Genomic DNA, 13,823 nt, shown 5'->3' on the forward strand with positions numbered 1-13,823 from the left:
AGCTTGGTTCAGATTAAACATTCTTGGGATGGGTAATACTGTGATGGGCGACACTGCTTACAGTGTTAAATTAAGGGTTTGTATGATGTCTACTTACTTCTCTCTTACTCAAGACTAATAAAATACATTCAGGTATTTTGTTTCTTTTCTCTCCTCCTCTGTTCTCCCCTCCCCTGTCCTCCCCACCTTTCCTCTCCCCTATACCCTCCCTTTCCCTGTACTCCTCCCATCCCCTCTCCTCCTCTCCCCTCCTCTTGTTTTTCTTTACGACAGGATATCACTCTGTTGCCCAAGCCAGAATGCAGTGGTATGATCATAGCTCACTGGATTCTTGAACTCCTGGGCTCAAGTGATCCTCCCACGTCAGCCTCCCGAGTAGCTATGACTACAGGAATGCACCATCATGCCTTGCTACTTTTTAAATTTTTTGCCACTCCTCACTATGTTGCCCAGGCTGGTCTCAAACTCCTGGCTTCAAGTGATCCTCCCACTTTGGCCTCCAAGAGTGCTGGGATTACAGGCATGAGACACTGCATTCAGCCCTTCTCTAATTTAGAGTTATGCTTTTCTTAGCAGATATTCTATGAAGTAATACTTTGATATCTCATGAATATATAGTTTCCCATCAATCCTTTATGTAAAAATTTTGCCATCCATTGGTGATTCTTGTCCTGAATCAGTTACTTCAGTAGGAGTTGCAAAATAATTATTTTCTGTCGTTCCATTTATATTTATTATCTTGCATTCATCTATAAAGAAAAGCTTTCACTCATCAACTGAGGCTTTGATTATTTTGAGATATGCTTCCTGTAGAAAAGCCTGGATAATTCTTATTTTTTATTACCAATTTTTTATAATAACAATTGCGATAGTCACCTCTAAGGGTGGCAAATGAGGTTTTCTTATTTGTGTATCTGGCTTAATCTTTTATGAGTATTATTTATGCCTCATGGATTTTTATATTTTCAATATGATTACATAAATGACAGCCATTATCCTTTTTGAAAGTCAAATCATCTCAACTTCGGCCTCTTTTACTTTTCCAATATTTCAAGATTTAGGGTCCTGGGCAAGAGCACCTCCTTGGCTCTGCTAAGGTCATATATGCATGCCCTGGCTGGCAAGTGAATAAGATAAGATCTTTCCAGGTTATGGGGTTCTGAAGTGGGAGGCAGTTCTGCCTTCAAACTAATTTGGGATTCTTTTAAAATACAAAGGCTATTTGGGTGCTGCTTGGCCCAAACAACAAATGCTCCCACTACAGTATTAGAGCCTCTGAATTTATATTTTCTAATATCTTCCTTTAGAGCCTGAAAAGTTAATTTCCCAGATGTCACCTATCCATATGTTAATATGTTTTATGGAATAATTAGTATTATTTGTTATAAATTTCTGAATTAGGATAAGTAGTATTTTTACTTATGTTGTTTTTAGTAGGTCTCAGGTATTGTGGATTAATCCTAATCCTTGGTTCACAATGCATTTTGTCACTAAGAAATACATTTTTAGAAAAATTTTAAATGACAAATAATAATTGTGTATACTTATGGGGTACAACGTGAGGTTTTAATATATGTATATATTGTGGTATGATTAAATCAAGCTAATTAACATATCCATCACCTCATGTCCTTATGTTTTATGGTGAGAACATTTGATATTTACTCTCAGCAATTTTGACATATACAATGCATTATTATAACCATGGTCATCATGTTGTGCAGTAGATCTCCAAAATGTATGCCTCCTATACAACTGAAATGTTGATCAAAGAGAAAAATGTTTAAGATTATTTTTGAAATAGTTATTCCACAAACATTTATTATGCATCAACTGTGTATCTGGTACAAAATACAGTGCAACATGCTAAGGGCATTAAAAAAAAAAAAACTTGGGGTAACAACAAACATAGAAAAGTATTACTTTGTTTGGCTGAATAGACTACATTAACATTTACAGTGAGACAAGATGTGGCCTTTGGTTGTTAAATATTCTGGGAATAAATAACCTCAGAAAGACTGTGATTTCATCAAACTCACACAAGCAACTAGTGGAGTGAGCCCAAATGGCCCACTTCTCAGTCTTTTTCTAAGAATTGTGTGTTCAGTTTTGGAAGAATTATTTTAAAGTTCCATAGTAGAAGCTAGTTAGTATTCACCTATAAGTGTTCTGTGGTATAAATATATAAAGGGAAAGAAAGGATATTCATGATATAGCATAGGATTTGACATAATTTTGCCTAATTTATATAGATTGGTATGACATAAACAAGGACTTTGGGAATGGATGTGATTGGAAATGGTGATGTCAAATAGGGGAATTTAAATGATTGGATCATTGGTTAATTTTGTTATTGGGATAAACTTGAGAGTAAATTTGCCTTATTTTTAGAGGGAAGGTGGTTTAATTTTTGGTTTAAGGGCTAAATCTGTCAATTTTTTACTTTATAATGTTAAAGTTTTATTCATAAAGCTACGCATTACTGGTAATTATTCTGGGCTCTAACAGCCAACAAATGAGCAAAGAAGAAGAGTCACGTTGGGCATATTTTTCAGGATGTGATGAATCTGTCTAGTCGTATATATAAACATTATCTTCTTGAAATATTAATGTTAAAATAACAGTACATCTTGAATCATCTTTTAATGGCTCTGCTTATTTTGAAGTCTTCCAGCCACATCTGTCATATGGTGTGCCTTACAAGAAAATGAATCTGGTTTTAAAATGTTTAGAACTCAGAATAAGTCATTTTAACCAAAGCATATTAGAAAGCCTTAGTTAAAATAATTACAAATGTACATAACAGAGATTTTACAAGTCACTGGAACTTGAGACCCCGTCTTTCAAGGAGATTTTTTAATTAGAGGCTTGGTTTTCATATCTGTAAAGCAGATGATAAGCCCATGACCTGCCCACTCTCTGAGACTCCAGTTAGATTATATGTGTACACATACTTTGCTGATATGATTTGAACGTGTGATTCAGAAAACAAAGCTGGTGATTTTTCTCCCCAAATCATCACATTAACTTATAGGACTCCCAGAAGTACAGTTCCCAATTGGTAATTGACAAGAGAGATCACTGGTTGATTCTTTTCTAAATATGGCATATAGTACCTAGCAGGAAAAAAATACCAGAAAAGTACTAGGCTATAAGAATAACTATATTGATGACTTATGTTTTACCTAAGGCTTAAGATGTGACAAAGCAGTACACTGTACTTCTCTAGTTTCTTAGGGTAGAAGGTTATGTTATTGATTTAAAATCCTTCTTCTTTTTTAACATAGGCATTTACTTACAGGTATAAATTTCCCTCTAAGTATGTTTTAGCTGCATCTTGTAAGTTTTAGTACGTTGGGCTGTCATTTCATTCAACTCAGAGTACCTTGATTTCCCTGTGAGTTCTTCTTTGATTCATTGGTTGTTTAGGAATATGTTGTTAATTTCCACGTATTTGTGAATTTCCCAAATTTCTCTCTATTATTGACTTCTAATTTCATTCCATGTGGTTGGAGAACATACTTTGTATGATTTCAATGCTTTAAATATATTGAGGCTCATTTTATGTGTTAGAATATGGTCAATCTTGAGACCGTTTCATATGCATTTGAGAAGAATGTATATTCTGTTCTCATCAGATAAAGTGTTCTATAGATTAGAGCCCACACCTTTGATCACTCACTACAAGGTATGAGGAGGAATGTAGGAAAAATGTATGACACTTTTGCTTTGACATTTTCTACATAAATATGTATAAACATTTCACAGACCTGAGGATTATGGATAAATATAATTTAGCAGCTCCTAGCAAAAAGGGAAGCAATTTGGGTTAGTTTTAAGAATGTTCAAAAGAAAAGAGAATCAAGATTTGTTCAAACTCCCAACACCATTGTGGATATTCCTCCTTTTCACATATAAGAAAGCAACCTCAGGAAGTTTTGTATAAATTTTTCCAATGTCACACAGCTAGTGCGATGTTGAGCCAGGACTTTAACCCATATTCTGGTTGCAAAGCTTATGATCTTTCCATGCAGGACTTAGAAATAGGAGGATATAACTGATGCTTGCTTTTGGTATTATTATATTATTGTTGGTTTTACTGTATATTGATATATTGTAAAGTTTTATGATAGATATTACAGTGTGAATTTTTACTTTAATAAGAATGTTTCTATTTTATCGACACACTTTTCAAGTAGATGTTGAGATCTCCTAATAAAGCCGTCAGTGCTTTATTGTTAACTTATTCCTAACAACTAGCATAACGGAGCCAATCAGAATCTGAACCATGCGGTAAGACTGCAGTGAGTCTAAGTTTGTAGAGTAAGTCAGAGGTCCTGGCAAAGAAAGCCTTGTTAGGCATTAGGACAAGCCTCCTGTGAATTATAAGGAATTGCCTTGCAAATTGATGGAACATGAGAAAGTAATATCAGCCATGATATTCCAGCACTTTTTAAGAAGACCTGACCTCATGTGTGAAGTCTGAGCCATAGTCCACCGAAAGACATAGCAGACCCCACCTAGGGTACCTAAGCATAGTGAGAGTTGGAGGTTACTTTTAATTCACAACATTAGGGCTTATCTCTAACACTAACATCTTCTTTCCCAGAGCTAGGAAGGCTCCTCAAAGGAAGAAGGGGAATACAACTTCAAGAGATAAATCCAGAACCCATTTGTTGTTCATCTTTGTTGTGTTCGGGGGGGGTTGTTGTTGTTTACATTAGCTTTAGATACTGACATATCACATACGAGATTTATTTCCTTTTTAACTACAATAGTATTGTGCTACAGATTCTGAATAAATGTAAAATCAGAGTGGCGTATCAGCCACAAAGCTAATAGCAATATATTGAAAATTCATCAAGAAATTGCCAAGATTCTAGAAGACTACATTGCTCACCCAAAACATACCATCCCCATCTAACCCACATATAAGAAAAGTCGTTCTGAAAACTCTATGCTAACTGCAGCAATGAAAGAACATTTAGCTTATAAAGGGGCATCTGTGTTCCTCTGGCCCCTGGAAAATACCTGAGTTTGTTTATTATTGAATTTACCTGAGAGCAAAACTTTCTTAAGTATTTGCCAGTTGCCTCTTAAGTTTTTAGTGTTTCCAATGATAAATATTGAAGTTTGATCAAATGTAAAGTAACTAATTCTGTTCATCTCCTAAGTTTGTTTTCAAAGCTAAGAAAATATTGATAAAGTCTCAGACTTACATACGTAACATTGTTCTTGTACTATTGGTTCTCAAAGTGTTGTCCCCAGAGCAGCATTCTGTTTCTCAAGGTGTAGGCCCCACCCCAAAACCATAGAATCAGAAACTCTGGGAGTAAAGACCAGCAATCTGTGTTTTAACAAGCCTTCAGGTGATTCTGATATCAGCTAACGTTTTGGAATTACTGCTTAAACTATATTCCATTGAAACTACTTTCAACCTGACCCTATTTTCTTAAGTGGTCTTCAAATTCATATAGCCAATAAAACTTCTTTTTGTATTGAGGGTGAAATATATCAATTTTTGTTTCCTCAGGTTTATTTTTTTAGTTCTAGTTGTTGTATAGCATGTTTCACGTAAGCTGAAGTGTTGCCTCATTGCCTTGCTGTTTCTTACCTTATCATCTTTGCATATACCCTTCCCTCTGTCAAATTTCCACATCATTGCCTCTCTTCAATTTCCCACCTGTAAAAATAACATCCCTTTAGAATTTGATGTGAGGATTCAATGAGAAGGTATATGTGGATGTACACATACTTGGAACAGGACTTGGAACATTTTTGGAATAGAGGAAAAGAAAGCCATGTGAAATTCTAATTAATTACTTTATCAATTATAATTTTTAATAAATTTACTTCATAAAAGAAAATTTTGGTTTATTCATAAAATTAAGGGCAAATACTGAAACTTGCCATGTATCTCATTTTGGTTTAATGAACAGCAGTAGAGGTATATGTAGGCCAGCTGTTCACCTTATTCTATAAAATGGTAGTTTTCATGCACGAAGCATGAATCAAACCTAAATTAAGAACCCACATAAATATAAATAAAGCATCTTTTCCATTTGGGCTGAACTACTTTGAATTTCATATTAGCTAAATTAAAAATATGTTTTTATTAGGTGCAAGTAGTTTCCAAAGTGCTTTTCCTGGCTTACATCTTGTCCTTATTTTCTTGAAGGGTTGGTCTAGCACAGTTCAAGCAAGTTTTCTGGTCCTGTTTGTCTGCCAGGTGGTAACAGAGTAGGAAACCCACAGAGAGGTTAAGTCTATGCAGCCTTATGGAAAAGAAAAACTGACCTTTTCTACAGCAGTGACCTAGGAATGAGTCAGCTCTTGCATCCAGTCACTAGTAACTCTGAGGATAAAGCTTATTTTCAGCTAAATGCCAATTAGGGTTTCAGAGGCAGAGAATGTGCAGATCCATGTAGAGCAAATCTTTAAGCCACTATAATATAGGTAAGAGTTTTTACAAAAGTCAAGAAACACAGATGATGACCCCTGCTGTGGCTTAGTGTCTATTGTATCCAAAAAGCTTTTATACCATATTATGTGTTTTATGTGTCTAGATGGCTAGAGAGGAAAGAAAACTCAGTTTGGGATGTTTTTTTCCCCTTAAAGTAGGAGCTTTCTTGTTACAGTTGGAAAAATACAAAAACTTCCCTCTTCTCTCCTTACTGATTCCTTGCCTCTGCCTATCCCCTACCCCCATGGCTCTTAGGATGGGAAAAAAAAACTAAAAAATGAGAATGAAAAGGTATTAATTCTCCAAAAACACCCTTTTAGTGGCATAGTGGCCATATGCAAGAGCTGAATCATTCCCAGAACAGAAGCATATATCAGTGTAGTTCCCAAAATGTTTAATTTTGAGAGGTGATACCAAATTTGAGCAAAATGTTTTTGAGTGATTTGGACTTGCAGTTTTATTAAATTCATACAGCCAGTTTATTCCTCATCATGGTTAATAAAATTGCCATGGAAATATTAAGAAACCTTTTTAAAAGTCTCAATGCTGTCTTTGTGTAGTTATAGATGTATTACTTAGTACAAATTGAAATACACCCTATGGTAAAATTTATTCTGCAAAAATAAAAAATCTATGTTGCATAAGCATTCAAATATGTCATACTTTTTGTTCTTAACGTAATATAGTCACTTCAAAATATTTGAGATTTTGCATGAGGTCATGGTAGAAATCAAAATGTTTTAACAAGTGGATTCTTAAATTGGTAAAAAAAAAAAAAATACGTGATCCATTAAGTGTCTTGAACACTGGAGTATTTTTATTTGATTAAATTTAACTTTATAATGATGATTTCTTTTAATTTTAGAAATGAGCACGGAAAGAATGATGAATCATAATGTCTACCAAATTTGTTCAAGGAAAATTATTTGAAATATTCCCCTGAAAAAAGAAACTTCTTTTTTTAAACAGAAATAAATTTTTCTTTATAACCAGAATTAATAGTTTATTAAATCATTAAGTCGTGATATTGCAATCTACGGAGCTAGCCATTGTTTTTATTTTGGTAAACCACCTTTCAAATCTTTGTTTTTGTTTGGTGGCATGTACACATATATTCACAAACATACAATTTTATATAAACTGAATAATTATTTGCTATTACTATATTTATAAACAGTGTTTTCATGAACACCCATTACATTCTTCTTTTGTGCTTGACAAGGAGCTTGAGCACTTTGGGATTCTTATGATAAATGTATAGAATTGCTGAGTGGAAGGGTACACACATTTAGCAACGATACATTTTGCCAGTGCTTGAGAGAACTGAATTATTTTTTCATACCTTTAAAAAACATCCCATGATATTATAATAACAAAATATTGCAGCTTTAGGCAATCTCAAAGAATGATTAGCACTACCAACAATTTAGTTTGGTTTAATGTATTTATTGAGTATTTAATACTGATTTTATGTCAGATTTGGTGCTAATTATTGGAGTTGCAAAAGTGAAATGAATACAGTTTTATTGGACTACTGGAGATTACAAAGAAAATAAACAGGCTGCTAAAATACAATATGATAAGCTTAATGGTAAGGATAAATATAGGGAGCTTGTGCATCAGTATTGAGAGTTCAGAAAAGTCTTTGCAGAGAACATGGCATGGAAGCTGAGATCTGAAGGATGATTTTGAGTTATGAGAAGGGAAGTGGAAGAGAGAGGAGTGCTTTAGGAGGAATAGATGTGACTCAAACAGAATGACTCATTTTAGGCCTTATTCTTGAATAGATGCTCATGATATATCTCTCATCCATAACTGGTTCAGGACCCAGGTAGAATGGGCTTGCATGGGAAGGAGGCACTTCAATGTCTGTACCTGCACTGGATGAGAGAGGCAGGGCCAAAATTCCTAAACGTGAAAAGCTTCAGTAATTCAAAAGGATCACTTATATGCAGCTTCATTTGTGAAATACTTTGTAAAGCTTTATGATGTCCTAGAAACCATTTTATATAATTTTGATACATGCTGATGAAAGTCTAGATGAATGCCAGAAAAACTTCCACCTCGTTTTTTTTCGTATTTAATCTATACCATGTACTATATTTAAAATCATTTGTCCATATATTAATTTTTTTACATAATGTTGAAATTGTTTTGATGTTGGTAAAGCAAATTTAACAAGGCAAGAACACTATGGGAAATGGGAAATCTTAAAGAATTTACATAATGCTTATCTGTTACCAAGTATGGCTTTCACAAAAATGACCTCATCCTCTTTAAATCCTGATCGACATCATTCTATCTGATGCTCTTATCTCAGTGATTTTTATTCTGTGTGCTATATTTTAGACGTCTGTCTTCACAACAAAATTTCTCCTCTTCCCAAACCCCCACATTTCCCTCTGATGTGTCCCAGGATTCTGTACTCTTTCTCCCTTAGTGTATGCCTATATTTATTTAGCACCAACAACATATTGAGTCACAGTGTTGGATACTGTGATAAATGTGGTTCATTAATATTTTTCCTAATGACTTCAGTTTTTCATGAAAATAATGCCTACTCAGTATAAAAAATTAAGGCAATACAGCAGAAAGGAAAGAAAATAGAACCCTAAAACAACAACACACCTAAAAATATTCTGTGAACACTGGTGCAAAAGGAATGCGTAAGCTTTTTGTTTTGTTTTGTTTTGTTCACTTAGAAGCATAATTTAAAAATAGCCGAAGAAAGAAAGCTTTTTTCCAAGAACAGTAAAGGTCAATCAATTAAAGGAAGTCTATTAATGTAATATAGTATGTTAATAAATTGAACAATAGTATTTCAATTTTTCAAATACATAAATTAAGTAACAAAACAACATTCCTTCTAATAAAAATATTAAATATAAATAGGACTTCTCTGTGATAAATAGTAGTTCCTTTTCTAAACCAAAATTCAAAGTATTATAGCAATAGACCCTTCTCTCTTAAATTAAGATAGTGTATATCTTCTTTTAAGAAATGTCTATTCCTATCCTTTGCCCATTCAAATAGGATTATTGGTTTTTTTTATTGTTGAGTTGTTTGAATTCTTTGTATTTTCTGGATATTAGCTCCTTGTCAGATGAGTAGTATGCAAATATTTTCTCCCATTCAACAGGTTGTCTGTTCACCTTGTTATTTCCTTTGCTTTGCAGAAGCTTTTTAGTTTAATATAGTCCCATTTGTCTATTTTTGTTTTAGTTGTTCTGTGCTTTTGAGGTCTTAGATGTAAAAATCTTTGCTCTAAACCAATGTCCTGAAGTGTTTTCCCTATGTTTTCTTTTAGTAGTTTTATAGTTTTAGGTCTTATGTTTAAGTCTTTAATCCATCTTGAGTTGATCTTTGTATATGGTTAGAGATAGGGGTCTAGTTTTATTCTTCTGCATGTTTTCCCAGCACTATTTCTGGAAGAGGGTATTCTTGTCCCAGTGTATGTTCTTGGTGCTTTTGTTGAAAATCAGTTGACTGTAAATATATGTGATAGTTCACATATTTTGTCAATTTACGGTGTCTCATGTGTCATGAAGGCTTTGCTCATTTAAAAATTCTTTTTCCGTGATATTTGTCTGACCGGGTTATTTCAAAAGATCTGTATTCAAGTTCTGAGATTCTTTCTTCTGCTTGAGCTAGTCTATCGTTGATGCTTTTTTTTTTTTTTTTTTTTTTTGGAGACAGAGTCTCGCTCTGTTGCCCAGGCTGGAGTGCAGTGGCACAATCTCGGCTCACTGCAACCTCTGCCTCCTGGGTTCAAGTTATTCTCCTGCCTCAGCCTCCTGAGTAGCTGGGATTTTAGGCATGCGCCACCATGCCTGGCTAATTTTTGTATTTTTAGTAAAGATGGGGCTTCACCATGTTGGACAGGCTGGTCTCGAACTCCTGACCTCATGATCCTCCTGCCTCAGCCTCCCAAAGTGCTGGGATTACAGGCATGAGCACCGCGCCCAGCCGATGCTTTTTTTTTGTTTTTTAGACAGTCTTGCCCTGTCACCCAGGATGGAGTGCAGTGGCACAATCCTGGTTCATTGCAACCTTCACCTCCCATGTTGAAGCGATTCTCCTGCCTCAGCCTCCTGAGTAGCTGGAGTTACAGACACGCACCACCTTGCCTGTGATTGTTAAAATCTCTATTTCTAGGTTCCTGAGACCAGTAACTCAGAGTGTTCAACTATGAGTTCCAATGCTTATTGCTCTGGTTTTCAGTCCCCCTCCTCATTTTCCAAACCCTGGATATTGCCCTTGATTTCTAGTGAGCTAAACATATGTATTTAAAGGTGTTTTTAAAAATGTACTCTATTCAGCACTTCTATGTGTTGAGTCACAAGAGACTTTTCAGGTTATCTAGTATACTGCCTTACTAGAAATGGAAGTCAAATTTGTTTTTCACGTTGAATTAACATCATTTGTAAAGTTGGATTGTGAAATAGAGATTTGGCTAAAGACTGGGTTTCTGCCACAGCAAATGTACTCCATTTCTGTGAAATCTTGGCTAAGCCAAGTTTTTGTTATGAAATAACATATTTGATTCTGAGATTTTTACTTGGTGCTTAGACAGAATAGCAATATCACCTACTGATATTATTGGCACTTTATGATTTTGTTTAAGATACACTGTTTAGTGTGTTTTGAAAAAAAGAATGAAATTTTCCAAGATTTGAAAGAGATCTTACAAAGATTAGGAGTCATCTACATTAGACTTCTAATCTTTTCATTAAAAATACATATGATCTTTCATATGGAAGGAGTAAGATTGTAAGTTTAAAGGCTATATACAAGTGTGTTTAGATTTCTCCTTTTCTTTCTAAATTACAATATATTTGAAGATATGGATATAGTCTTTTTATTCATAAGTAATGGTGTAGCAGATTATAAAGGGCACATAGAACATTAGCTCTCAGATTAATTGTTATCTTTTGATAGATACCTTTCAGGATCACTTAGACTAAAATAAGGTATATTCTCTGTTAGCCACCCTCGTAGAATTTCTAAGTATGTATGCATTTCTTTGTTGACTTGCTTATTCTTTACCTTTTCAACTAGATTATAATGAAAGAAAATAAGCAATTCACTTTGAAGCATTTAGTGACCAGAGTTAGGATATGGGAATTTTGTAATTTTTAGTTTTTTAAAACTGTTACATTTCTCACTTGCATAGCATATGTTTAATCTAAGCAGTGCCCCAAACACAAAAACTAATCACTGTGCTTTTGAAATCTGTATCTCCATGGAAACAATGGAAAAACTTGCCTTTTTAATCTCTTTTGTTAGACTGAGATCTCATTTTGTCATTAATAGATTCCGTAAATAGCAAGAATAGGAATAGTGGTAGTGGTGGAGGTGAGAGCAATAATAATAAAAGAAGCAAATTTCTGTTTAGTACTATCTTGGGCCAAGTACTATGCTAAGTATGCCAAATAATTTCCATGGAATCTTAGTTCTTTCTTACAACAACCTTACTATTCTTTTCATTTCTAGGTGAGTGAACTGAGGCTTACATTGGTTAACTTAGTTGTCCAATGCCGTACTGCTAGTAATAGGTAGAAGAGAGCTTCGAACACAGAGTGGAGTTTTATTGACTAACTTTTGTTAGATATTTGCATGATATAAGTATACATTTTCAAAATGTGTGTATAAACTACAGTATATTTTGGCACTTTTTGAAATATGGTAAACCTACATCTCTGCTACAGCTGATGATACCGTAAGTCTAAAAATTGTGTGAAACATCTACAGTTTTAATACATATGATGGGCTTTTGTTACAGCTATTTTATGATTTCATCAACAGCCAAGCTGTTGTTTCACTACAAACAGATTGGATATCTTTGTGATTAAAGCAACAGGCTAAAGACCATGAAGGGTATACTATGGTTTTCAATCATTTCCATGTGTTATGAATTCTTATCAGATGTTGGGAAATAGCAGGCTTAAACTAACTGCAAGTGCTACATCCGTGGTCCAAGAAACAATAATCTGTAATGGGCATGTGTTTAGCCATTAGCTTCTTTAACAAGGCCTCTAAGCAAGTTCATTTACTGTCATATTTAAGAAACTAACACATATTCCATTTATGTAGATTTAAGATCTCTTCAACAGCATGTCACTCAGGTCTTGATAATCTTCATCAATTTTTTAAATGTGAATATTAGAGAAGATCAGTGCTTGACTTCATCACCCTTATATTAAAATAATATTTCTTATGACATAAGAAAAAATAATAGACATAACTAAAAGTTTTCCTAAGGTACATTCCTAGAAACTGGAGAAAATGAAAGCATCTGGGAAAAAATAAAAACTAGACTGACAGTTATGCAAGATACTTGACATTTACATTTTAAATCCTCAATCTCATGTTCAAAAGCTGCACAGTTAAAAAATAATTTCAGGATTTTAAAAAACTACTTCAATCAAGTAATACGAATGATCTTATAAAAATTGTAAATATATTGACATTGTAGTAATAAAAAGTTTCTTATGTAGTTATTTATTAATAATATCTCCTGTTGTATAGAAGATATTCAGTTTAAATCCCTCTACTGGATATTTATTTAAAGAAAAAGAAATTGTTATATCAAAGGGATACCTATACCACCATGTTTATTGCAGCACTATTCACAATAGCCAAGATGTGGAGTTGACCTTAGAGTCCACCATTGGATGAATGGAAAAAGAAACTGTGGTGTACATACACAATGGAATATTACTTGGCCATAAAAGGATGAAATCCTATCATTTGCAGCAACATGGAAGGAACAAGAGGTCACTGTGTTAAGTGAAATAAGCCAAGCATAGAAAGACAAATATCGTATATTCTCAATCATATGTAGGAGCTGAAAACCTTGATCTCATGGAGGTAGAATGTAGAATGATAGATACCAGAGGCATCTGGGTTTGTGTGTTGGGGGGATGAAGAGAGATTGGGTAATGAGTATAAACAAACGGTTGAATAGAAAGAATAAGCTCCATGCTCAATAGCAGAGTAGGTTGACTATAGTTAACAATAATGGATAGTATATTTCAAAACAGCTAGAAGGGAGGACTTGAAATTTACACAACACATAGAAATGTTAAGTACTTGAGGTGATAGATACCCTTAATATCCTGACTTTAGCATTACGTATTCTGTAGCTGTAACAAAATACCACATGTAGCCCATAAAAATGTACAAATATTAGAAATCAATAAAAATTGTAAATAAATAAAATATTCAGTTTAAAGGTAAGGTATGAGTCTAAAAGTACTTTTCACTTAGTAGGTGGTTAGCAGGTTAAGTGAAAACTGCATGAAGAATTAAGATGTCAGTGTCACGTTGATAATTCTATTATTTACTTGGATAATTTTGA

At 34.0% G+C, this 13,823-nt stretch overlaps 1 protein-coding gene and 1 long non-coding RNA gene across 4 annotated transcripts in view; one reads left to right on the top strand and one right to left on the bottom strand.

The window, feature by feature from the left end:
• The window catches only part of CWC27 (CWC27 spliceosome associated cyclophilin), a 255,598-nt gene that overhangs the window by 94,248 nt on the left and 147,527 nt on the right, over positions 1–13,823 (top strand).
• The window catches only part of LOC129059683 (uncharacterized), a 51,968-nt gene that overhangs the window by 30,844 nt on the left and 7,301 nt on the right, over positions 1–13,823 (bottom strand). For both annotated transcript variants that reach the window (XR_008525701.2, XR_008525702.2), the window contains exon 2: positions 5,615–5,683. This is a non-coding gene — a long non-coding RNA (uncharacterized LOC129059683). The remainder of the gene's footprint in view (positions 1–5,614; positions 5,684–13,823) is intronic.

The sequence above is a fragment of the Pongo abelii genome, chromosome 4, assembly GCF_028885655.2.
Source record: "Pongo abelii isolate AG06213 chromosome 4, NHGRI_mPonAbe1-v2.0_pri, whole genome shotgun sequence".
Classification (NCBI taxonomy): Eukaryota; Metazoa; Chordata; class Mammalia; order Primates; family Hominidae; genus Pongo; species Pongo abelii.